This window comes from Mastigoproctus giganteus, unplaced genomic scaffold (assembly GCF_048544385.1).
Source record: "Mastigoproctus giganteus isolate SK-2022 unplaced genomic scaffold, ASM4854438v1 scaffold_15, whole genome shotgun sequence".
Taxonomy (NCBI): domain Eukaryota; kingdom Metazoa; phylum Arthropoda; class Arachnida; order Uropygi; family Thelyphonidae; genus Mastigoproctus; species Mastigoproctus giganteus.
The window spans coordinates 7,327,731-7,352,862 of NW_028328292.1; the positions used below are offsets into that span (position 1 = coordinate 7,327,731).

The 25,132-nt window shown below is 35.3% G+C and overlaps 1 protein-coding gene across 2 annotated transcripts in view; it reads left to right on the forward strand.

The window, feature by feature from the left end:
- Positions 1-25,132, forward strand: part of LOC150074934 (dynein light chain 1, cytoplasmic) — a 35,063-nt gene that overhangs the window by 8,441 nt on the left and 1,490 nt on the right. The window contains exon 1 of one of the 2 annotated variants that reach the window (XM_090389373.1): positions 12,264-12,349. The exons of the other annotated variant lie outside the window; for it this stretch is intronic. The gene's annotated coding sequence lies outside the window, so the exon portion shown is untranslated. Of the gene's footprint in view, positions 1-12,263; positions 12,350-25,132 lie in introns of those variants that run through there. 2 annotated transcript variants of the gene reach the window in all.

Genomic DNA, 25,132 nt, shown 5'->3' on the forward strand with positions numbered 1-25,132 from the left:
GTTGAATCAACTGTTAACTGAGATTATGTCAGAAAAAGTACATGGGGTTTGGCAAACTAAGTGTAAATGGACATCATTGAGATTAGAACTGAGACCATGCATATTTGTGAAATGAACCAGGAAGTGTTTGGGAGGTTTAGATCTTTTTGCAGATTAAGCTGGCTCTATTATTTTGACAATTCATGGTGTATTCAATAGTAAGAAAAAGTGGGGGACATGCTGTATGAAGAAATGGAATTTTTGAATATGGCGTACACACCATAAGAATATACCCAGATCCTTGACATAACATGGCCTCGACAATGCCCCCCCCACACACATACAACTCAGATTCCCTCCAGTCACTATCCGGCAGAGTAGAGGTAGCAAGATTATACACTAGCTGATCTGGAAGCTTCTTATAGAGTTACCAATAGGTGTGGTGTACTAACTAGCGGCCGAACACCAAAAATGCATTCTTCCATGTGGTCTGGGTGCAACACCTTGATCCCTGCTTACGTTGGTTCACACCTGGGTGGTCCCCCACAGTGTGCTTGTGCATGGGGACTATACCCAGGATTACTAACAGTCCCACCATTGTGAAGGTGCAAACAGAGGATGTAGCTGTCGCAGTCCGTCCGGATTTTGCCGAAATTGAGTCTACTTGAGTGTCACCTGAATATCAGTTCTGTCAGCATTTTATATTCCCTGGTAGCATGTCTGGCATATCTGAGAGAATGTGACAACCTCGAGGATCAAGTCATGTTTGTCCATCTCCCTGCGTGTAACAACCTGATTCCCAGTGGACATATTTTCATTAAATTTTATACTTGGGCCATTTAAAAAAATAGTTGAGCCATTCCTAATTTAATTAAAATTGAATAAATAGAAATTTGGCTATTAAAATTTGTGGGTAAAAAAAATCATAGAATTGACTGTAATAATACTGCAGTTTTTCTTAGCTTTAGACACTCCATGTACACTTCATGTGTATTGTTATGTAAGACTTGTAAATGTGGTGTCACTTTCAAAGAGAAATGTATATAGAGAAAAGGGTATATGTGAGGAGAGTAATAACTACTATGTTGCAATTAAATTGAATGGCTAAGTTAGGTTGTGTTCTATAAAGTTGTAATATCTTTGTAATTTTTTTTTTTTTTTTTTTTTTATGAGAACCCCAAACACGAGAGGTATTAGAACCTATAGTACTTAGTACCGTGCTTGGGTTGGAGGTTGAGAAGATGAAAGAAGATATTTGTTGATATTGGACTTGAACTTCTGTAGATTGTAATTTTCAGGAAATACGTATGAAGGAAGGTTGTTCCAGAAAACGGCAGTTGAATGAATAAATGAGGAAGATGAAAAGTTGGTTCTGTGGGTTTGAAGTTGGACAGTAAATGGATGTTGGCTGGTGGCAGCATGTGTTCGGACAGTTTTGAAAGAGAGAGCAGGAATTATAGAAGCCAATTCAGAAGAACAGTGCCCATGGAAGTACAGTAAACCCCCGCTATTCGCGGTATCTGTATTCGCGATCGCCGATTTAATATAAAATGAAACCTTAAAAAATGTGAATTTTAAAGCGCCGTGAATATTTTTCGCCATAAAAAAACATGGGCGTGCCTAAAATTATCTTTCCCGGTCAAAACAGCGCTCAGTGGGTGGGGGGAGAGGGGTGACAAAATCGCGAGCGTGGATGTTTCTCGCTAATCCTTGTTCAGTATGTGTTATGCGCTTGTCATGGAAGGTTTCGTCGTTTGCTTTTAATTTATATGCTTATAAATTTATCAATTTATAAATTGATATGCTTAAAAAATGATAAACCTACCGTTTTGCAGTATAAAACAGACTTTTTCGAGTGTTAACGGAAGAAAGTGACTTTATTGTGGACAAGTTCTTTCTAACCCCTACAAAAATATGGCTACGAATAACAAGAGAAATGTGATGACATTAGCGAATAAAACTGAGTTATTAGATAAAATTTCGAATGGTGAAAGTGTCTCCTCTGTGGCAAAACATTATAAAATCAATGAGTCAACGGTACGATCAATCAAGAAATCGGAAGAAAAAATCCGCCGTAGTGTCCGTGAAAACGCGCTAATTGCTTCAAAAATTTGCTCTGTAACTCGTGATGTTAAATTAGAAAAAATGGAAAAAGCTTTAAATCGGTGGATACAAGACCGAACTCAAAATAAAATTCCATTAAGTTCACTCATTATTCGTGAAAAGGCAAAACTCCTTTATCAACACTAGCGAAACTGGTGATAGCACTGGCAGGATAAGTTTTTTAGCTAGCAAAGGCGCTGGTTTGAAAGATTTGTTTGAAATTTCTAATAAATATTACGTTTAATATTAAATTTTTTCTTATTTTTATTTAGATGTCATATGCTTGCATTTCACTATGTACTGTCTATGTACATAGTCATATTATGAAGATACATATAATACATACATAGACAAAATTTTAGACTACTTTTTCTTATATATTTCATACTTTGGAACGGAACCCCTTTATTACTATGGGAGCAATAACTCAGTATTCGCGTTTCCGGTATTCGCGACATTTCTCAGGAACGTAACCCCCGCGAATAGCGGGGGTTTACTGTATCTGTAGAAGAGGCATGCAGCAGAAACAGTGCGTCTATGAGAAAGCGAGTGGAGAGACTCTGTTAGAGATGAATCATTAATTAACCTAACTGTCCTCTTCTGAATGGAATCAAGAAGCCTGAAAGAGGTTTTGGGGGCACCACCCCAGATGTGGGAACAATATTCCATGGCAGGGCGGATTTGCGATTTATACAGAGTGAGCAGCTGTTTGGAAGAAAAGTAACGCCGAGAGCGAAAGAGAAAACCAAGTTTTTTAGATGCAGAGGAAGCAATATTTGTAATGTGCTTGTGCCAAGAGATTAGAAGTCAGGGTAATCCCCAAAAGAGATATATCATTTTGCCTAGAAATCGGAGTGTCACTAAAGATAAGCATAGGAGCAGAAGAATCCTTTTTGCGAGATATAAGACAAGATTGAGTTTTAGTAGGGTTGAAATCAACTAAGTTGTCTTTGCCCCACTGGAGAATTACCTGAAGATCGGCATTTAAGGAATTGGCAGCAGATTTTCGAGAACTTGAAGCTGATTGAGCTGGACAAGGTTTCTCAAAATGGAAAGTTGAATGCAATGTGCTATCATCGGCAAAACTATGGATAGGATTTCCAGTCAATGGAAGAAGGTCATTGATATACAAGAGGAAAAGAGTGGGGGGAAAGAACTGAACCTTGGGGGACACCGGCATTAGTGGAGAAGTTAGAAGACAGAGATCCATCTACCATCACCCTCAGTGAGCGATTAGAGAGAAAACTGGATAACCAATTACTAAAAACAGTTGGCAAACCATAAGATGGAAGCTTGTTTAGAAGACCTTTATGCCAAACACAATCAAAAGCCTTTGAGATGTCAAGAGCAACTACTTGTGTTTCACCGAACCTTTCCATTGAATTAGTCCATAAATGGGTAACATAAGCCAGAATATCACCAGTGGATCGACACTGACGGAATCCATACTGGCGATCGTTGATCAGACGGAAGGTTTCTAGGTAGTTTAAGAGTTGGCAGTTAATTGATTTCTCCATTACTTTAGAAAGAGTAGAAGTAATTGCAATGGGACGATAATTGGATGGGAGGGATTTGTCACCCTTTTTAGGAACTGGCTGGATATGAGCAAATTTCCAAGCAGAAGGAAAAACACCTTTGGAATAAGAAAGTGAAAAAAGGCAGCAAAGAATAGGAGTAAGTTCCGGAGCACAGCTAGCATCAAGATTCATCAAAATCCTTCTGATATCCTTTTGACGGAAGACCACAGGAGGCATTGAATGGAGCGTGTTAGGATTGGTGGGAGGTGTTTTACCAAGATCATTAATACATTAGCTGGAAGAAAAATGGAATGCTAGCAGGTCAGCTTTATCCTTGGCTGAAGTGACAACAGAACCATCTGGTTTGGACAGAGGTGGGAGCAGAGATGGGCAAAAGTTGCGGCCAATAGCTTTGGCAAGAGACCAGAATGCTCGGCTGCCATTAGGGCAAGAAGCAAGTTTTCTACTCTTAGCCTGTTCAAACTCTAGTTTGGACTGATTAATAACTGCTTTACAATTGTTGCGAGATTTGGTGTAGGCAGAAAATGAAACTGAAGAATTAGCAAGAAGCCAATTACGATATGCAACATTCTTCTCTTGGACAGCCTTAGCACATTTATTGGAAAACCAAGGTTTAGATAAAGGACGAGATTTTAAAGTGGAGTGTGGGATAAAGGATTCCATTCCTGCAAGAATAATTTCACTGCCACGATCTGAGCAAACATTGACATCAGAAGTTTTGAAACAGTAATCCGACCAAGGAAAAGAAGTCTCGCAGGTCATCCCATTTTGCATTCTTGTAATGCCAAACAATACGAGGTTGGGAATAGCCATGAGATAAAGGTTCCACTGGAGAAGAAACAAACACCAAGTTGTGATCTGAAGTGCCTAAAGGACCTCTCACTTCAACCTTGTACTTAGAAGGGTTGTTTGTGAGAAAAAGATCAAGCGTATTGGCTGTATGATTAGGATTGTCAAGTATTCTTGTAGGTAAATGAACAATCTGTGCTAGGTCATTAGTAATTGGAAAAGCCTCAGCATCTCGACCAGCTGGGTCGGTGTGACTAGAAAACGGAAGCCAGCTTTAGTTGTGAACGTTAAAATTACCTCACTGTTAGGAAAGTTGGACTGGAGAAAAATCAAGTTGCAAAGAGAGGAAGTCAAAGAACTCCAAGTGATTAGTGGAGTTGGGAGAACGGTAGATACAACAGATGAATTTTACACAATGAGGTAGAGAGATTTTAAGCCAGAGATGATCAGAGATCAATTCCTAAATTGATTAGGAAATAACCATATTTACTTATTTTAATCACAGAAAAAGGAAATTTTCTTTAATCATTTAAGAAAAATCAAACACACCTGAAGTGCAGTGCATTTCGTACGTTAACTAACTTATTTAACCTTGCAGCAGTTGTCACTGTTATAAATGCTTGAAACTTAACCTTTATTTCCCCCCACCCCTCTTGTTTTTTTTTTCTGGAAAAGGTTTTTTTTTTTAAATTTATCTTGTGATATACCAATAATTCTATTTATGATGAATCCATTACTTTGCAGTACTAATTATGTAATTTTTAATAAAAAAATTTAAATGCTGCTTTTTATGTGTTTTTAAACAAAAAATATCTTTTCCATTTCAAAGAACTGTCATGAACTGCTTTCCAGGTAGATTCTTCTGCCACATGTCAGCTGATCTGCCAGTTTCAAACTACACATAGGAGCATGTATTATTGTAATGCTACTAAGTGCCTGATCTTATATTGTGGAGGCACCTTCACCACGAGTTCCCTTGGTATGGCACTACTCTAAATAAAATGCACTTCTGCAGTGGAGAAGTACGTTATTGTTTTATTTAAAGTGGTTTGCCACTGCCCAGACTACAGTTTCAACTCCCAAGTCTCAACAGAGAACGGGCAGACAATGTGAAGTTTTAACAACTCAGTGACAAGTAATCTCAATATATGAGATGCAAGAGGGTACACAAAAATAAAATTAAGTAATTTAACTCATCTGGATGCTGACAAACATTTAATAGTTAAAACAGCAGTATACCTCTCCACTGAATAAGTGCACTTCTTTAAAAAGCTATTCTAAGGATTTGTGACAAAGTTGCCTCTGCAGTATGAGATCAGTGCTTTAGTAGCAAACTGAGTAAGATAAAACAGCTTTGGACACAACCCATAGCACTGGCTTTTTCCAATCGCATAAAAAGAAACATCTTTATATGGCAGTGAAAGCAAAATAAGCATGTTGAGGCAAAAGCAGTAAATAGTTTTGGGACCTGACAGATTCTTTGCATTAATTCTGAGTAAACAGTTTTTGGAACCTCTAATAAAAATGACAATTACAGAAAGTTAAAAAAAAAAAAAATTTATATATTGATTAATGATGAAGAGTCAAGTCTAGCAAATTTTAAAGGCTTTTTCCTTTGATTAGTGGCCCAGTTTTAAGTGTTTCTTGCATAACAGTTTAAAAAAATTAACAATTCATTAATTTCGTATTCACCTGTTGATTTCTGTTCTCTTCTGTTCTTATCAAATTCTTGTCCTCTGGAGTTTATTTATTTATTTATTTATTTATTATTTTTTTTTTGGATTTGCTTGGCTGATAATATTCACACCACATTGAGGAATGCTGTGCCTCTGTGCTACCAGACAATAGGTGGAGGATGACTCAACCAGAGCAGTACCACCACTTTGCTTATTGGAGGGTTGAAGTGGCAAAACCTGTTTAGTCTTCAGGGCAAAAAGCTCCAGCCAACCTTCCCCATCACTTTCTTCATACAGTATGATTCTTTTGAGGTGATTATGGGGATCATGGCAAATCCAGTCTCCCTTATTTTGAGGGTACTTTGTAGGCCAGCTGCTAGATTGTCCACCAGACCAAACCTATTGGTAACTCTAGGAAGCAATCTGGATTAGCTAGCTATAATCTTGCTGCTTCTATCTTGCCAGGCAGTGACTAGAAATAGTAAGAGTAGTTTGCATTTCGGGGGGGGGGAGGCATTGTCAAAGAGCTGGATACATTCTTCATGTGTTTATGCCAAGTCCAAAATTTTATATTTCAACGATGTCCATTTTCACTAGTCAAACTCACTTTTTCTGATATAATGCCAATAATTGGTTGATTCAACCACTGCTCATTTCAGTTGTCTTATTTGCTGTATGATTCCTTTCACTTCAAAAGTGGTACTTGTAAATATGTCCACTCTGATATTCCCTGTGAAGACTTAGTATCTCGGAATCTTCTCTTTTTGACCTCTTCTGGCTTAAAATCTCTCTACCCCATTCTGCCCAATTCATCAGTTTTGCTAATCACTTGGAACACTGAGTTCCTCTCTTTGAAGCTGAACTTTCCTTAATAGTGAGGTAATGTTCCTTGGGGATCTTAATGTTCACGGACACAGCTGGTCGAGTTGCTAAGGCTTTTGCATTTACTAATGACCATGCACAGATTATTCCAGAATACTATCCTAACCACATAGTCAGTGCTCCTATTTTTTACAAACAACCCTTTCAAGTACATGATCAGAGTGAGTGGTCCTTTATGCCAGTAGTCTCTAAAGTGGGGTGCCAAGATGATCCATGGTGATTTGATAAGCAGAGTGAGTGATGCAATCCTTCCATTTGGATCAACTTGCCTATGTGAGGTGACTTTCTGTACAATGACTATTATTAAAAGCACATTTAGAAATAAACTTAACTTGGAATAGATCTTTGGGTAGCTGTGTCCCAACATATGAAACCAAGATACACAACAATAATGAAAAATATTCAAGAACATCTGTTCCCACTAAAAAATGCTGTTGATTTGATTTATACCACTTTGTACTTTAATTTGTTTTGTATTTTTGCATAGGATTAGATTGTGATCTTTTCAAATTATATACGATTCTAGGATTACATGCATACCATGTAAATTATTTATAAGTAAAACAAATAGTATTACATTTACTACACTTGTTATGTTAATGATTTCATATAATTTTGAACTTCAATTTAATTTTGTTTTGTATTTTTTTATTTGTGATCTTTTAAAATTATATGTGATTTTAGATATGCCTTCCACGTAAATTTTTTATAAATCAAAAAAAAATATTAAACTTATTTTTTTTTTTTTTTTTTTTTATATTCTGGGATGTGCATCAATCCTTTTAAATAAAAAAAAAAAAAAAAAAAAAGGTACATGACCAACAAAGTTGAGACCACTGCTCTGGGCACTTCAGGTCACAGCTTAGCGATAATCTCTTCTCCAATGGAGCTTTACTCTTCCCATTCTCAGCCCCTTGTATGGCATTACAAGAATGCCAAATGGGATCTCTTTAAGATTTCTATTCTTTTTGTTGGTTGAATTATGGTTTTACATCTGATATCAATGTTTGCTCAGATTGTGTCAATGAAATTATACTTGTAGGGATGAAGTCTTTTATTCTACACTCCCTTAAAATCTCATCCATCTAAACCATTGGTATCCCAATGGATGTGCTAAGGCCCTGCAAGGTAATATTACAAATTGCGATTGGCTTGCATAGATATCACAGTTCATTTTCTGCTGCACCAAACCTTTCAACAATTGTAAAGCAGTTATTAATCAGTCCAAACTAGATTTTGAACAGGCTGAGTAGAAAACTTGTTTCTTGCCCAAACGGTAGAAAAGCATTCTGGTCCTTTGCCAAAGCCATTGATTGCAACTTTTGTACTGTTAAAACCTGATGGTTCTACTGCCGCCTCATTTAAAGGTAAAGCTGACCTATAGCATCCTACTTTTCTTCTAACTCTTATGTGGACAATCTTGATAAGCCACCTCTTACCATTCCCAGTATTCTCCACTCAGTGCCTCCTGTGGTCTTCTGGCAAAAGGATGTCAGAATTTTGAAAAACTTTGACACCAAGAAAGCTTCAGGTCCTGATAATATTTCTCCACGTTTTCAAAATCTGTGCTCTTCAGTTTACTCATGCTGCTCTGTGTTGCCTTTTCACACTTTCTTTTTTGACTGGTGTTTTTTCTTCTACTTTGAAATTTGCTTGTATCCAACCAGTTGCTAAAAAAAAAAAAAAAAAAAGACTAAATCTTCCATCTGATCAATGATTGCCAATATATATTCTGTCACTGTCGATATATTGGCTTATGTTACCTGCTATGGAGAAATTTAATGAAAAAGTGTGGTGACACTCAAGTAGCTGCTGTTGACGTTTTGAAGGCTTTTGTTTGGCACCATCATATAAATTGCAACCAAAAGAGCAAGCTGGCTTTAGGACAGGATTCTCAACTATAGATCACCTTCACGTAATGTCACAGCCAATGGAGAAAGCAAATGAATATAAAACACCATTGTGTCTGGCATTTGTGGATTATGAAAAGGCATTTGACTCCATACAGCATAAGGCAATGTTTCGGGCACTGGAAAGACAAAGCATAAATACCCCATATATTATGATTTTGAAGAAAATATATGAAATGCTACCTCCTTTATTAGACTAGACAAAGACAGTAAATTTAAAATTGAGAAAGGAGTTTGACAAGGAGACACAATATCTCTGAAGTTGTTTACTGTTGCCCTTGAGGAAGCTTTCAGAAGATTAGACTGGTCGCAGAAAGGAGTCAATGTAAATGGAGAGTACCTAAACCATTTTAAGATTTGCAGATGACATTGTGGTCATAAGCCACGATACCAAAGAATTAGAGGAAAATCGTAATCAGTTATGCACAGTTAGTAAGGATTTTGGACTAAAGATGAATATGGCTATAACAAAAGTAATAATGAACAAGTATGCCACAGAAAGGGATATAATGATTGAAGGAGCAGTAATTGAAAAGGTGGAGTCATATACTTATCTGGGACAAGTCATTAGCTGTAATAATGATAAATGGCTGGAAGTCAAGAGAAGAATAAATTTTGGATGGATAGCATTCAGGAAATGTAATCACATACTGAGGAGCAATATCCCAATTTGTCTGAAACAAAATAATGAACCAATGTATACTCCCCACCATCTGTTATGGAAGAGAAGCTGAGAACTACACAGCGAAGAATGGAACGAATTATATTGGGAATCAGACTGTTAGATCAGAAGAGAAACACATGGATTATGCAACAAACTCAATTATAGGACATTTTTATCAAAACTAAAGAACTAAAATGGTCTTGGGTATGACACAGCTCAAAGACATGATGCCAGATGGACTAAGAAAATAACAGAATGGTGCCCAAGAGGAGCTAAGAGAAACCCTGGAAGACAACGGCAATGGACAGATGACATTCATGATTTTGTGGGTAGTAATTGGATGGCCATTGCACAAAACAGAAGGAACTGGAAAGTTGCTGGAGAGGCCTTCATTCTGCAGTGGATTGAAAATGGCTGATGATGACGATGATATAAATTGCTAAAAAAATTTTTTTTTTTTTAATTGGGTGTCCAGTTTTCTCTCTGACTGCCTTCTGCAGGCGATAGTAGATGGCTGTCTTTTAACTTGTCCACTAATGCTGGCGTTTCCCTTTCTCCCACTGTTTTCCTGTTGTATATTAATGGTCTTTTTCCACTGACCGGAAATACTAATCATAGTTTTGCTGCCAATAGCACATTGCATTCCAATTTCCATTGTGAGAAACCTGCACAAAAAAAAGCTTCAGCTTCTTGAATATCCACCACCAGTTCCTTAAATTGGTGCTACTCAGTGTGGTCTGATGCTGGTCTGTGACAATTCTTCTGTTACTGGTCCACGATGATTGTATTTTTATAAAAGTACCAATCCACGACAGATTAGAAATAAAAGGAACTGGTCCTTCACAGATAGTTTGAGAAGCACTGCCTTAAATGGTTATATACAGATACACTTCAGGGAACATGCATCTTTTTCTCTAGAATGGTTTAGGGAATACCAAATAATAATTCTTTGATGGGGCAAAGATAACATTTAATTTCAATCCTAAAATTCACTCCTGTCTTATATCACAGAAAGGATTCTACGGCTCCTATGTTTATCTTCAATGATACATAGATTTCTAGACAAGATTACATATCTCTATTAGTGATTACCCTGACTTCTAATCTGTCTTTGCATAAGTATGACAAATATTGCTTCCTCTCCATTTAAAAAAAAAAACTGGGTTTCTCTTTTGCTCTTGCCTTACTGTTCTTCTAAATAATTACTCACTCTGTACAAATCTTAAATCTGCCCCACTTTGGAACATTGTTCTCAACCTCTCTCAGGCTTCTAGACTCCATTCAGTTAGGTTAATTAATGACACATCTTTTACAAAGTCTCTCAACACTTTGTCTCATGGACATTCTTTTTCTACTGCATGGTTTTCCTCTAGATACTTCTGAATTGACTTCTGTAATTCCCTCCCCCCTCCCTCTAAACCAGTCCAAACATGTGCGGCGCCTCCGTAGCCAGGTGGGAAGGAGCAGCAGTGCGTAGCACACGCTTCTTGATTAGACCAGGGTTCGAGCCCGTCACCACCAAATACGGAGCATGCGGAAAGGTCAGGGAATGACCACCGCACCGGAGCAATATGGCCTTAGTTGCTAATGCTCATAAAAAAAACCAAAAACCAAGTCCAAACATGTGCTGGAACCAGTAAGCATCCTTTTTTTTTTCAGGCCAACTTGAAGCCCACAGAAACAAACTTTCTTCTTCCTTGTTTATTCCTTCAAATTCTGTTTTTCTGGAACAACCTCCTTTCATATATATTTCCTGAAGTTTACAATCTACAGAATATCAAAAAGTATCTTTCAATTTTCTCAACCTTCAACCCACACACAGTACTAAGTACTGTAGGTTCTAATGCCTTTCATGTTTGGGGTTTCATATTTAAAAAAAAAAAAAAAAAAAAAATCTCCTTTACATCAAGCTAAGTACAGAAAATTATCAAGGGTGGAAGAAGTGATGTGAACAATTTTGTCTATTTTTAAATACATACACAAAATAATTATTCACTTGCAGGGAGCATTCATCTTTTTCTGTAGTATGATTTAGGTTCTCAGGTGTAGGGCTGGTTCGCAAGATAAATTTGCAGGGATTGCAAGCAGTCTTTGCTAGTTCTAACAATTATTTTCCTCATTTGCCCAATCCTTGACTGCTGTAGTGCAGGGTTTAGTAGCCTTTTTTGAGTGAAGAGCCACACCTAAGCTCAAGCTGGGTTTTTTTTTTTTTTAAGAAATGGAATAGTGGGAAAGAGTTGTTAAAATTTTTTTTTTTTTTTTTTGAAATATTATTTATTAATACTGAAAAAACATAACCAACTAGATAGAATTAATGTCAGTGACTTGCTGCTGAACTTCTCAAGCAAGTCTTTGAACATAGGTGAGTATGCCGTAATTTTCATCTTTAAGCATGCTGAGAGACCAACATTGCTCAGACGGTTTCTTGATTTATTTTTAATACAGTTGGTCAAAAATGCTTGCACTGAAACTAATGCTATATTCGTGTTGCCACCCACTGTGCTTGTACATTTGGGATAAAGGTTAGAGCCGCAGTTACATGTTCAGAGAGCTGCAGGTTGCCAACCCCTGCTGTAGTTGGAATAGTCAATCCAGTGATTATGCAATGTAAACATTTAGGTGAAAGTTTAAAAAGATATCTGTAGCAGTTTTTTTTTTAAATTAGTATTTGTCCATGTGGAGCTATGTCAGCCTCATTTGCATGGCTGTGTGGATTAAGTTACTGTTAAGATCCCAGATGTTACAATCCATTAATTCTAAAGACACTACAGTAGACTTTCAGAATGACTGCACCTTCAAGGATTCAAGGTGACGTTATTTCAATTTTTCCCATTTTCTGTAAAGTTTTTTTTTATTTTTTAATATTTAATGCAGAAATAATAAGGCTAAATGAGAAATTAAGAATGCAATTTTATTAATTGCACAAAAAGCAAACATGTTGATGATCCATCTGCCATTAATATACTCCTGCTTATGCCCTGTTATATTTTCTTTATTATATCAAGTTTAATCTGCATGGGTAGCACAGTGGTATCATTACTCTTCTTCTCACACCAGGTGGAAAAGGCCTGGGTTTGAATTCTGTCAATGATGCGAGGAACATTTCAGATAGCACTGCCCCCCCCCCCCCCAGAAACTAGGGTTTTTTTTTTTCATCCACCAAAACAGGCAAATTGACCAGATGCAATTTACAGATGACAGTGTGTGTATATATATGAATTAACTGGATGACTAATGTAATAGTTGGGATTATATAAAGTTTGCCACTAGGCTTTGTTTTCTCTGTATGAGGTTTAACTTTAGGAGCCAATATGAGGGGTGCAGTGTCATCCATCATATCAGTACAGAATTCACTTTCAAAATGGCGATTGTAAACAAATACAGTAATCATGTGCCTTGCCATTTTTTCTTTTTTTTTTTTTTTTGGCACTGCAAGACATCTGTGTGGTGCATAAACGTCTGATTTCAGTGTGCCGTTAATTTGAATGTTCTGTTTTGGGTGCTGTTTGACAGCATACTGTATATTTTCACACTACTTATTTCTATGTGGTCAGTCCTTAGCGTTAGTTGTGCTTTTTGCCTTGGTCAGTAAGCATAGCTGATTTTATTGTAAGCAAATTCCCTAGTGGTTTTTCCACTAATCTTTGTAAACATTAAATTTTTTAGTTTAATGTCAATTAAATATAAAGCAAGAAACAAATTTATAGATGTTGATAGGATATATTGTGTGCCCAGAATTGGCAAGTTCTGTTTAAAAGATGATATTCTTTAACTTTTATTTATAATTTTAAAAATATATGTTATTCCAATGGAATAAATAACAAGTAGATATGTCTCAGTAATGATAAATATCTCAAAATGTGTGTATGTGCATTAAAAATGTTAAAGTAATTTCGGGGGCAGAATTTAGCTTATTGTAAAATCCCATTTTTTGCAGAAATTCGATTTTTTACATAAACAAATCGGGTGGGGAGAATTGTGGAACTGAACATTTGCCCAGAGGGTGCTGCTAACATCTGTCTGAGAACCACTGATTTAGGGCATGCCAAATAATCAGTTGTCATCATGACCATCTTCTCATCATTTCCACCTTTAGCACAAGTTAAATTTGCTCACAAAATGAGTGATTTGTGCACTAAACACTTTGCTGTCTCTTCAGTGCACAACTTTCTTGCAGTTGGGTCACACCTGTCAGTGTTTCTACAGGAATGAAAGGAAGCCAGATTGTGCTCCCCCAACACTTGATATAATTAGAGTACTAAACAGGTCTTGAAAGATGTGAATTAAGGAAGAGGCAGGCTTAATCTGTTTCAGTAAACTGAAACATTTTATCTTTATTCTCCTGTTACCTATAGAGCAGAAGTACCTATATGGTGATTCAAATGAAATTTTATTTTTACAAGTATTTCATTAGTTTTGTGCTCAGTCTACACACTGCAACTCCCTGTACCTGTCTCTCTTTTTGCCATTTGGAAATTACAGAAATCTTTGTTTGTTGTTTTTACCAAAACAGGAAAAATGCTGGATCAAGTTAAGCTTATTTGTAATATTTTATGCACATGCTGAAAAAAGCTTAAAATTAACAGAAACCTTGCATCCAGTTATTGAAGTGCTTACTCTTTATTGTTTGTTGACTCACCTTATCCAATTGTTAAAGCCCACAGGTTCTTCAATTGACATTTCACTTGTTTTCAGTCAGTAAGGGAAATGACATTCAAAACTCACAAATAAGAGGTGATATTATATATGCTGCACTGGATATTATATTTAAAAATAATTTAATTTTTTAATATAAATGGATTTTTCACAATTCTATATAATAGAATAAAGGGGTGTATCAAAAAGTGAACAACTTTAAAGGATTCAATGAAAAAAAATATACCAGTCTGAAAAAACAGAAAAGGCTCCACACACAGCAGAGCTTTCAAAAGGATGTTAACAAATTTTAGGCATCATATCAGAGTTGTTTTCCCTCTTCCTTTCAATGTATATATTGCTATAATTAATTAAAATGCAATTATTGATTAATACAATTTCCAATTAAGTTTCCTTACATGCTTCATAATTAAAGATAGGTGTGATCTGGACATTTTTCTTTGACAGCCTTTGTTAAGCTTCTGCCTGGTAACACGTAAATGAGGAGGAGGTTCCCTTCTCATTTACTTCTCTGTACATATTTTTTTGGGTATTGTTATAGCTTAGCTAAAATTAAGATAAGCTATATCTACAATCTGGTTATTGTTATTATTATTTTTTAAATTTCAAATGAAATTGTACCATTACATGTACCATCAACTTAAGAAACAAAGGGGGGTAGAGTGTTGAATTATTTTTGGCACGTGAATAACATCAGAAAAGTTAAACACGTGACAGTTTAAATTTCACTTTTATTACCAGAAATTCCATGTTTCAATGTGACATGAACCTTTATGTACTGGTTCATATTTTAGTTTTAATTTAGTTCAGGTAATTAAGGGTGCTAGTGAGCTTCTCATAACATCAGTTAAATCAGGGTTTCCCAACCCTTTTTTTGACTTGCGAACCCCCTAAGCCTATATTTTATGAAATCATAATAGTACAGTACTGAATTTTTATTATAAAATATTTCTAGTACTACACGTTTATAAGCGATATTACGTATTAATATAAAATTATAAAGTACCTATACAAAATGGTCTTTGAGAATGGGGGGGAAATTAGTGTGGAAAACATTTAACACCATATACTGTAAGACAGTAAACTATTAAGAAATTATAGATGTGGTTTCTTTAGTTGGCAGTGCTTTACTTTATATTTTATTTTACTTTATTCTATCTTTGTTTATTATTGGTTATAGTTTTTATAACCCTTTTACCACAAGCTACCTCACTGCTTTGTCCGATCCAAGATATGGGTAATAAATGTCAGTTACTACTTTTCTTTTTTTTTTTGAGAAAATGTGTATATCAATAGCTTATGAATAATTATGCGGACACTAATAATGATCAACAAAACATCTATTATTAACACAATTTTACAAATGAGCAAACATTTCATCTCATTCAAACATACATTCTTATTGGAATTTTACAAATTCCAATTTTATAATAATAGTATGTAATAAAATCCTTAATGTTATAAATAAAAAAAAATCATAAATTTAATGTGATTGTTGTGTTTGGTTTTTTTTTTTTTTTTTTTGCCAAACAAAGAGTAGCAATATTTGGTTCGACGGAAGACAGACAGAGCCCCAAATCTTGTTCTGCATCAAGTTTGTTCCGATATTGAGACTTCAGTGAGGTATAAATTGCAAAAGCTCTCTCACACATATGTAGTTGAAAATGGCACCAGGATTTTCACAGCTTTTTTGCTAAGTGGATATTCTGTTTTTAATCCAAGCCAAAAGGTTGTAAGATTTTCAGTCTTGAATAGGTTTTGAAGTTCAAATGCTGTTGATATATCAAAAAGGTTTTCTGTTACTTTTAGGTCATCCATTGTCAAATGGATTACAAATCCAGTTCAGATTTTTTGATATTTGTGGAAAATACTCTCTAAAAGTGGCCTGTAGGAAGTTGAGATGCTCTTTAATATTTTTCTTAACAAATTTATCCAAAGTCTGTTCATTTTTAGTTAAATTGTGTAAAGTGCTAAAGCACTTGGTACCGTTATCAATAAAGTCTTCCCAAAATTTTAATTTTTTTATCATACTTTCCACTCTGTCTTGATCAGTGAAAACTGTTGTATTTGCACCTTGTAATGATAAATTGAGTTCATTTATCTAAGAAAAAGAATCTGACAAATAAGTTTAATTTTGAAGGCATATTTGTTCTGTTGTACACAGAGATGAAAAGGATGATCCATGAAGAAAAGAATTAATTCTTGTCTTAGTTCAAATAAATGTGTAATTACTTTGCCACTTTGACTGCCATCTAATATCCATGTGTCAAAAGAGTTACATGCTCACTGCCCATTTCTTTACATAAAGTGAATAGTCTGGAATTTGTTGGTCTCGATTTTATAAAGTTAACTATTTTGACAGCATCATCAAGTGCACTTAAGTTGTTGACATTCATCTCTACGCTAGAGCTTGTCTATGAATGCTGCAATGTGTCTGAGATATCAGTGAGATACATTTTGTCTACTATAGTAGACAAAGTTTTGAATATCGTAATTTATGCAACAAATTGGACGGTTGTGAAGGGTAATTTTTAAATATATCAGACCGAATCGAGAAACGTTGTTTCAAATTCGATTACTAAAACATGTACTAACGGACTACTACTTATTTATTAGCACTTTACAGATAAATATAAAAAAAAAAAAAATAAAATAGATGGTATTATGTTTTATATATGTATATATATATATTTTTTTCTTGTCAGCATTTCTCCATGGTATTCCTGTTTGAATACAGTTTGACACGTTTGCCCCATATTGTGCGTTTTACATAAATTTTGAAATTAAAATTTCAGTATCCATAATTAAAACTTCTGTATTCCAAGTTTTCTTTATGTCACAAAGAATTCTTGCTTTCTACAGCAAGAGCATTTCTAATAAATGCCAGAGGTGAGAGCAATGTGTGCCCAGTTGAGTGATCTGTATTTCCCATGGGAATCAGAAAGCTTAATTTGTTAACACAAAAGCATTAATGTATGCACTCCCATTAACTTACATGGACACCTGTCATTCATGCTCGCCATGTAAGGGTGCGTAACCCAAACCACAACTAAATATAAATTTTGAACCGAACCAAATCGCATAAATTAATATTAAACTACAGTCTATTCCGGTTATATGGGACACATCGGGACTAGTGCATTTTGGCCCAATTATCCGAAGTTTCACGTAAATACAGTAGTTAAAAATACAATGTATCCCCCCCTCTTAACAATTAGTTCACTGTACAATCAAATCACGTTACAACGAACTCGCCATAGTAAAGTACCGTTCACTATATGGTGTGCAGTAAGCGCCGGTCATTATGATCACGTTTGTGAATTGAACATTAATTCTATTAAACAGATTCTAATTAGCGACAATAGGAGGAATGTTATCTGCAGGCTATAAAAGTAAAGATATATTAAGCACAAATTTACCCATTATTACCTTACCAATTAAAAAATTAAATGATACGGGAAATTCGGAAGAATATACGTGATAATCGGAATAATTAATACATATTGTAATATGTACATACTAACTAAACAAGTTGACATTTCTACTCACTGACATTTGTTGGTGGAGGCTGAAATTTAAAACAGTAAAAAGATAAGCAATCAATAACAAAAAAACACTGCACACACAAATTGCAAGTAACACAATACGTGCAAGTGGGAACAGAGTAACGAGTTACAAAGCTTTAAAAATAGGAATGAAGAGAAGATTCTGAAAATGATTATTTTTTTATATGATTGAAGATTCCATGGAAGTGAAAACACGTTATACCATAACCCACAGAATTCCAGCTGTCAGTATTATTGCAAATTCAATAAGATCGAGTTTACTATCCGTTTATGATAGATTGCACTAACAGAAAAGTCCAATAAACAGGTGACTGCTAATTGTTTTATGGTTGTGACCTCCAAAAATCTGAACAAACTACAGGCGGGCCTCGATTAACGCGATTAATTCGTCCTCCGAGCGCATCATGCAAAACGGAAACGCGTTAATCGAATATCATAACCAATAGGAAAAATTATAATTGGTCCTTGACCTTCTGGAATGTCCATAAAGAATTTTAAAAATACCTTTTTTAAATAACTTTAACTGTATATAATGTAAAAGATAATGAAAATAATTATGGAATTAAATGTTTATTGCATAAAACAGCGGTTCTTAAACTGTGCGCCCCGGAATATTTTAAATTTGAGGGAAACACAGCGATACTCGACATCTGTCGGACACGCACGAACTACTAGCTCGAGGTAGTTCACAGTTTCAGCATTTCTTATTAAGTTGTTTGGACCTAACTACTAAACGAAACTGTTAGGTATTTCTTTTGGTCTGGGTGCGCCTTGAAAAAATTACTGAGACATTAAAAGTGCCGTGAACCAAGAAACTTTGGGAACCTCTGACATAAAATACACAATGAAGAAATTACTGTTGCGGAAATATTTGAACAGTGTTGACTTTCTCTTTTCATCAATCAATTTCCAATAGCTGACAACAATCTTCTCTGGGCCCTGGCGAAATAAATATCGCAGAGAACATCAAACTTTTTTTAGGTTCTATGCAATACGAAAGATTTCATCTAATTCTTTTACCGTTATCTCCTTCGCGGTAACATTTTTTTTCATCTGGCTCATTTAAAAATCTGCATTTTTAAATGCAAGTCTGCATTGACTTTATTAGCAGGAGACAAACATCTTCTTCCGGTGGTTGATGGAACACATTGAGACGGGCAGCAGGCAAATGTTTATTGACCGTACGACTCGTGGTAAGCTTAACTATCGCATAAAAAAAAAAAGATTGCGTTAACTGGAAATTTTCATCGTGAAAGGTGGTATCATTTTTCAAATAGCGTTAACTGAATGTCGCGTTATGCGAGGCCTAGCTGTACGTGGTACAGTCAGAGAAAATCTTAGGGTAATCTCCAGTGGTGCGGTCTCCTGCCCCGATTAAACGGCATTTTGTCCCAATTAAGCGAAGTAAACTCTGGCTATTTTCTCGATTGGGTTCTGTTTTTTAAGATTTGCTCCAAATAAACGGCTGCCCCGATTAACCGGTGGCCCAAATAACCGGAATCCACTGTATTTTGTAGTTTACAAATATACCCGTGTAAATCTAAGCAGACACCATTACAGAATTTTTAGTGCGAACCCCTGGGGGTTTACAAACCACCAGTTGGGAACTGCTGAGTTAAATGAAGACTAATATTTAATCAGTAACCTATATTATCATATAAATTTTTTTTTGTTTATTTTATATATATATATATATATATATATATATATATATATATTTTTTTTTTTTATCACAAGCATGTAGCATAAAATTCCTTATGCAGTTTGCAAAATTTTTGATGGCATAATGTGCTGATGCCAAGTGTAAAATGAAGCTACTTAGGAAAAACTGCAAATTGTTTAAGTTTGCCATGAAGACTGCACTCTTACTGTTCAGTGAGAACAGAAGTTCTCACTTTGATCAAATTTGAATACAGGTAATGCATACAAATTTTGATTTTCTATTTGCTGAAATAAGAAAATTGAAATCAAATCCTCCCCCATTCAGACATGATTAACTCTCTGCTCCTAGTATGGCAATTTAAAATTTTTATTATTATTACTTTTTTGATTATAAATAAAATCAGATCTCACGTACCTTTTGTCTACAGTATTCTCTAACTGATTATAATAGTGCTTTCTGTTTTCATTTTGGTATACTCTTAAATATAAGAAAATTTTGGTTTTTGGAACGTTAGCTGTGCAAAAAGCATTTTTTCTAGGTAGCTTCCATTGCCAGTGTCACCTGTGAGACATCAGCAATAGGTGTCTGGCTAAACACAGACAGCTGACAAAAATAAACATACACAATTTTTAAACTAAAAACTCTCTCACGGATGCCACATGAGCATCTGTTAAAATTGACAGTAAAAGTGACAGAAGGTTAACATTCACAAGGGATCGTGCATTGCCACAAAATTCAATACCTTTTGAAGTAAGCTGCTTTTCTGGAGGGGAATTGAGTATCTGTGAGGGACAGTCAGTAAGTACTTACCCTCACCTAGAAATATCTGAGAGATGCAGGAAGCTATCCAAAAGCTAGCCTGTTGGATAGCTTCTGGATAGTATTTGAAACTTGGTTGACAATTTCATTCTTTTATATAGCTTATGCCCCCCACCACCACCACAATCTGGATAATCTTTTGGGCCTCTTGAATAGAATTCCTCAATTTTGGCAAAAAAATTGGGCTTCCGCTTCATTAATTACTTCAGTCTGAAATCTACAGCCCCATAATGGTTCCTTCATTTTAGGAAGAGGAATATGTCTGAAGGTGAAGAGATCAGGAGAATAAGTTGGGTTCTGTATATTTTCAGTCACACCCGATTGCAGAGTCCACTTTGTGAGCAGGGGCACTGTCGGCCAGCAGGCTAGCTTTTGGATAGCTTCCTGCATCTCTCACTTGATAGCTTCAACTTTCCTGGGGGAGGTGGGGGGGTCTCTATAGTAGTAGTACTCCAGTGATGCTGTTACCTTTTGGGAGGTAATCTGTCACTTTGTCAGAAGATGACAAAGTGACCTTGTTTCCAAACAATAGAACCCTGTCCTTTTTGGGAGGTTGGTGAAGATGAATGTTTCCATCGCTTAAGTTTTTTGTTTCTGGGCCATAGTGATGTACCCAGCATTCAACCATCACAATTCAGTCACAAAAATTATCAACATTCTCTCAACAATTGTGCACACACTATTGGAGCTTTTGAATAGGTGTCAACAATCTCAAAATCCATCAGGCTGCCACATTGGATGTGTACAAGAGCTCATGAATTAGGTGCAAACAACCCCTGACTAATGGTCACTTTGTGTGCTATTAAGTTTAAAGTTGCACTTCCGTCTTCAAGGACTAGCTGTACCACATTAGCCACAATGGCAGGGTCTGTGGCTGCTGTTGTACATTGCTTTGCCTGCACCTGAACTTTTTTTTTATTTTTTTTTACTGCACATAATAGATGCCTCATTACCTAATATTGATATGTACCTCTATTGTATATTTTATAGAGAATCACTTCACATTTCAGTATTAGTAATGTAAAATGATGCAAGGAAGCAAACTTCTACATCAGCAAAAAAAAAAAAAAATCCGTTCTCTTTCCATCTCCAAACCAGCCACCTTAACGCCAGATGTTCCATCAATCAATTAAGTTTTAGTCTCCTTATGTATGCTAATTGAGAAAGAGTTAGGATGCCAAGAGCATTTATTTAGTTTACTCCCTACTCTAAACAGGAATTTATTCATAAGCAAATAAAATGTGTGCTTAAAGGGCAAAATTATTTAAATTTTAATTCTATCATTTTACAAAATTTGTAATCGTAAAAGAACAATTACAGAAGGTACTTTTTTTTTTTTTGTTGGGTTGATGCCAAGTAATTAATGTATTTAATAAATATACAAATGTTTGGTGGTTTTTTTTATGAAAACCCCAAACACGAAAGGTTGATATCAAAACCTATAGTACTTAGTACCGTGCATGGGGAGGGGGATGCCGGAAACTTTGCTCTAGAGACTAAACATGGGTTTCACCACTTCAAGCCTCCAATAAGCAAAGTGGTGGTATTTCACTGATTGATGAAAGTCATCTACCAGATTTGCTTTGGCGAAGGAATCACTGCAAGTGACCTGATTTCCATTTCATTGGCATGTTTTCATATAGATTTTAAGAACTCCATTTACCTTGTTACACAATGGCATAACACTTGTGAAAAATTATTGGTTGGGGTTTAATTGCACAAGTCTCCTTGGCCAAAATGTGCATCCTCATGAATTATGGTTTTAGTTTAAAAAGAAAAATTAAAGTTTAAACTGTTTATTTCACAGATCATCTGGTGGGACATAATGAATTTCACTTCGTTTGACTTATTCATACTCTCTTTACTTGCAGTTGGTAATTGCATTAGCATAAAAGGAGTGTTTCTAGAACCAGAACACTCCCCCTTTTATTTCCATAATCAAAGGACAAATATGGGTGCTCAAATTGTATGTGCAGGTGGTAGCTGTTTGTTAACACCACTCATCTAGCACAGATGAAAACAAATGAGGGCTTTCTTAGTCCAATTATGACAATCGTGAGCAACTTGCTACTAACCTCCATTGAAATGTTGTTTATCCACATAGAGTACCATAACACCTTTTTCATGTTTATTGATGAGCTAAAGGTTCAATAGAAAGGGCAGTCTTTTGCAGTTTTAACACAAGAGACTCATACAGATGCCAATGATAAAACTAGTCTGATTACATGAAATCACGCTATTTTTACTAAAAAAGTTTTTATCGAATTGCTTAAATAGTAGGAAAGTCCACCATGTGAATCAGTTATTCACATTTATTGTAGAAATCCTTAAACTGTACCAATGAAGTAAAAAAAAAATCAATAAACTGGAAGAAATGAAGAAATTTTTTTCTAAAAAAAAGCAAGCAATATCACTGACTTCTGTGTTTTGTTACTACTGTGGTCTGTATTTTGTAGTCAAACACTAAATAAAAATTAAATAACTAATACAGTGGAACTTTTAAATGAATTTCTCTATATTACAAATTTTTTTGCAAAACACTGCACCTTGAAATGAAATTACATGTAAAATTAACCCCATGTAGCGAAGTGTTAGTCTATAAACTTTAAAAAAAATTAGCAAAAGCATTTTTGAAAAATTTCAAGCATTTACTGCTAAGCAGCTGCTCAAATATACTGCCTCCTTCCCTCTGAAATTGCTCATTAGCAGCTGGGATTAATTATCTTTTTAGTCACTTGTGGCCATTGACACCTGTAGGAGGGTGTTTGTTTCATTTTTGTTACAGTTATAAAACCAAATGGGTTTTCTTAAAAGTGGCCAAACTTTGCAATAAATAGGGTAGATTTGTAAATTGATGTTGCTAAGGGGAAAACGAAATTCGCTGCGGAAAATCTTTAGCGCACTGTGGCAGCAGTACATACAATGCTTCAATAGTCGGTTTTTAGTAACGCCTACTGAGTAACATTCGCTTCTCACCTCAACTGTACCATGTGACCTTATCAATCTTTAAATGATTAGTTTTTTGTACATGTCTGTTTTCATCCAATTGGGCTCCCAGTGGATGATTTTCATGAATTTTTTTTTTTATTTCGTTCTTTTAGAACGATTTGTCATCAATCACATAGGCTAGATCAGAGGTTTCCAACCTTTCTTGGTTCATGGCGCCCTTAATGTCCCAGTAATTTTTTTTCAGGGCACCCCTAGGCCAAAATAAATACCTAACACAGTGGTTTTCAACCTATATAATAATTTTATTCTTTATATAGAGATACTAAATAAAGATAAATTATAGATCACCACAAAATTAAAAAGATACAGTACAATAGATATTGTACCGTACCCTTTTATAATGAAATAAATATATAAATTTCAAAATAATAACTTTAAGTAACTTAAACCCAAATTACATGGCACCCCAAGAATGTTGTTGTGGCACCTAGTGTGCCACGGCACCCCGGTTGAAAACCACTGGGCTAGATGCTTTTTTTTTTTTTTGAAAAGTAACACGGCATACATTAACCATAAATTTTCTTTCGTGTATATAAAAATGAAAGTAGAATAAAAGAAATTCACATTCGTATATTTCTTCAAAGTGATTGATAGGAAAGGTCACATGATAGTGTTGAATTGGCAAGTGAATGTCATTGAGTAGGCATTACTAAGAATTCACTATATGGCCAGTGCAGCGAAGTTTGCAGTGTATATATCGGCAAGAGTTGTAGTAGAGTAATTTTTGAAGTTGCAGAAACAATGTCGAAGAGAAAGTGTTTTAAGTATTAACGATAAAGTCAAGATTCTTCATGATATTGACCAGGGTTTTAAGAAAAAAGATATTGCAGAGAAATATAGCATACCTGCAAGCAGTTTATCTACGATTTTAAAAAATCAAGAATCAATTTTAAATGCAATTGAAGGGGGAGCAGACAAGAAGCGAATTAGTTGTGTATATACAAAGTTGTTGATAAAGCTGTTCCAAAATGGGTGCAAATGATACGTGAAAAAAATATACCAATATGAGGTCCAATAATTAAGCAACAAACTCTGAAGTTTGCAGTCTCTTGGACATACAGAATTTAATGTGAGCACTGGGTGGTAAATAATTGATGATAAATTTAAGAAGCGCTGCAGAATTATGGAAAAGGTTATTTATGGAGAAAGTGTTAAATATAAGCAAAGAAAATTGCAACATTTGTAGGAACAACACCATAAAACAAGATTTTGGAGGAATATGAACCTAAGGATGTTTTTAATGCTGACGAGATGGGTTTATTCTTTAAATGTTTACCTAATAGAACACTTGCTTTTAAGGATGATAAATGTTTTGGTGGAAAACAAAGCAAAGAAAGAATCACTGCTTGTTTGGAGCCAATATGACAGGAAGTGAAAAATTTTAGACAAAATATTTGGAAGTTGACTATACTAATGTTTTCGAAGAATGGATATTATAATAAAACAAAAATCGTGTTGATTACCGACAACTGTCCAGAATATCCTGCCAAACTTAAGTGTGAAGTTGTTGTTTTTACCACCAAATGTAACGTCAAAACTCCAGCCAATGGACCAAGGCATTATTAAAAATTTTAAATTTCATTATCGAAGGCGAATAATAATGAAGGTTGTCAAATGCGTTACAAGAAAATAGAAACTTGGAGGTTACAATTAACCTTAGAGATTGCATCTTTGAACTGACTAAAGTTTGGACAAACTGTCATTGCATTGAATACCAAAGTCAAGCAACAACCGGACGAACAAGATGAACTGCCGCCCCTTTCACAATTGAAAATTTTGGACATTATTATAATTGTCCGGAAACATCAAATGAAATAATACTGGATGGTTATGTTTATGTAGATCAAGATCTGGCTACAACAGAACATCCAAATGAAG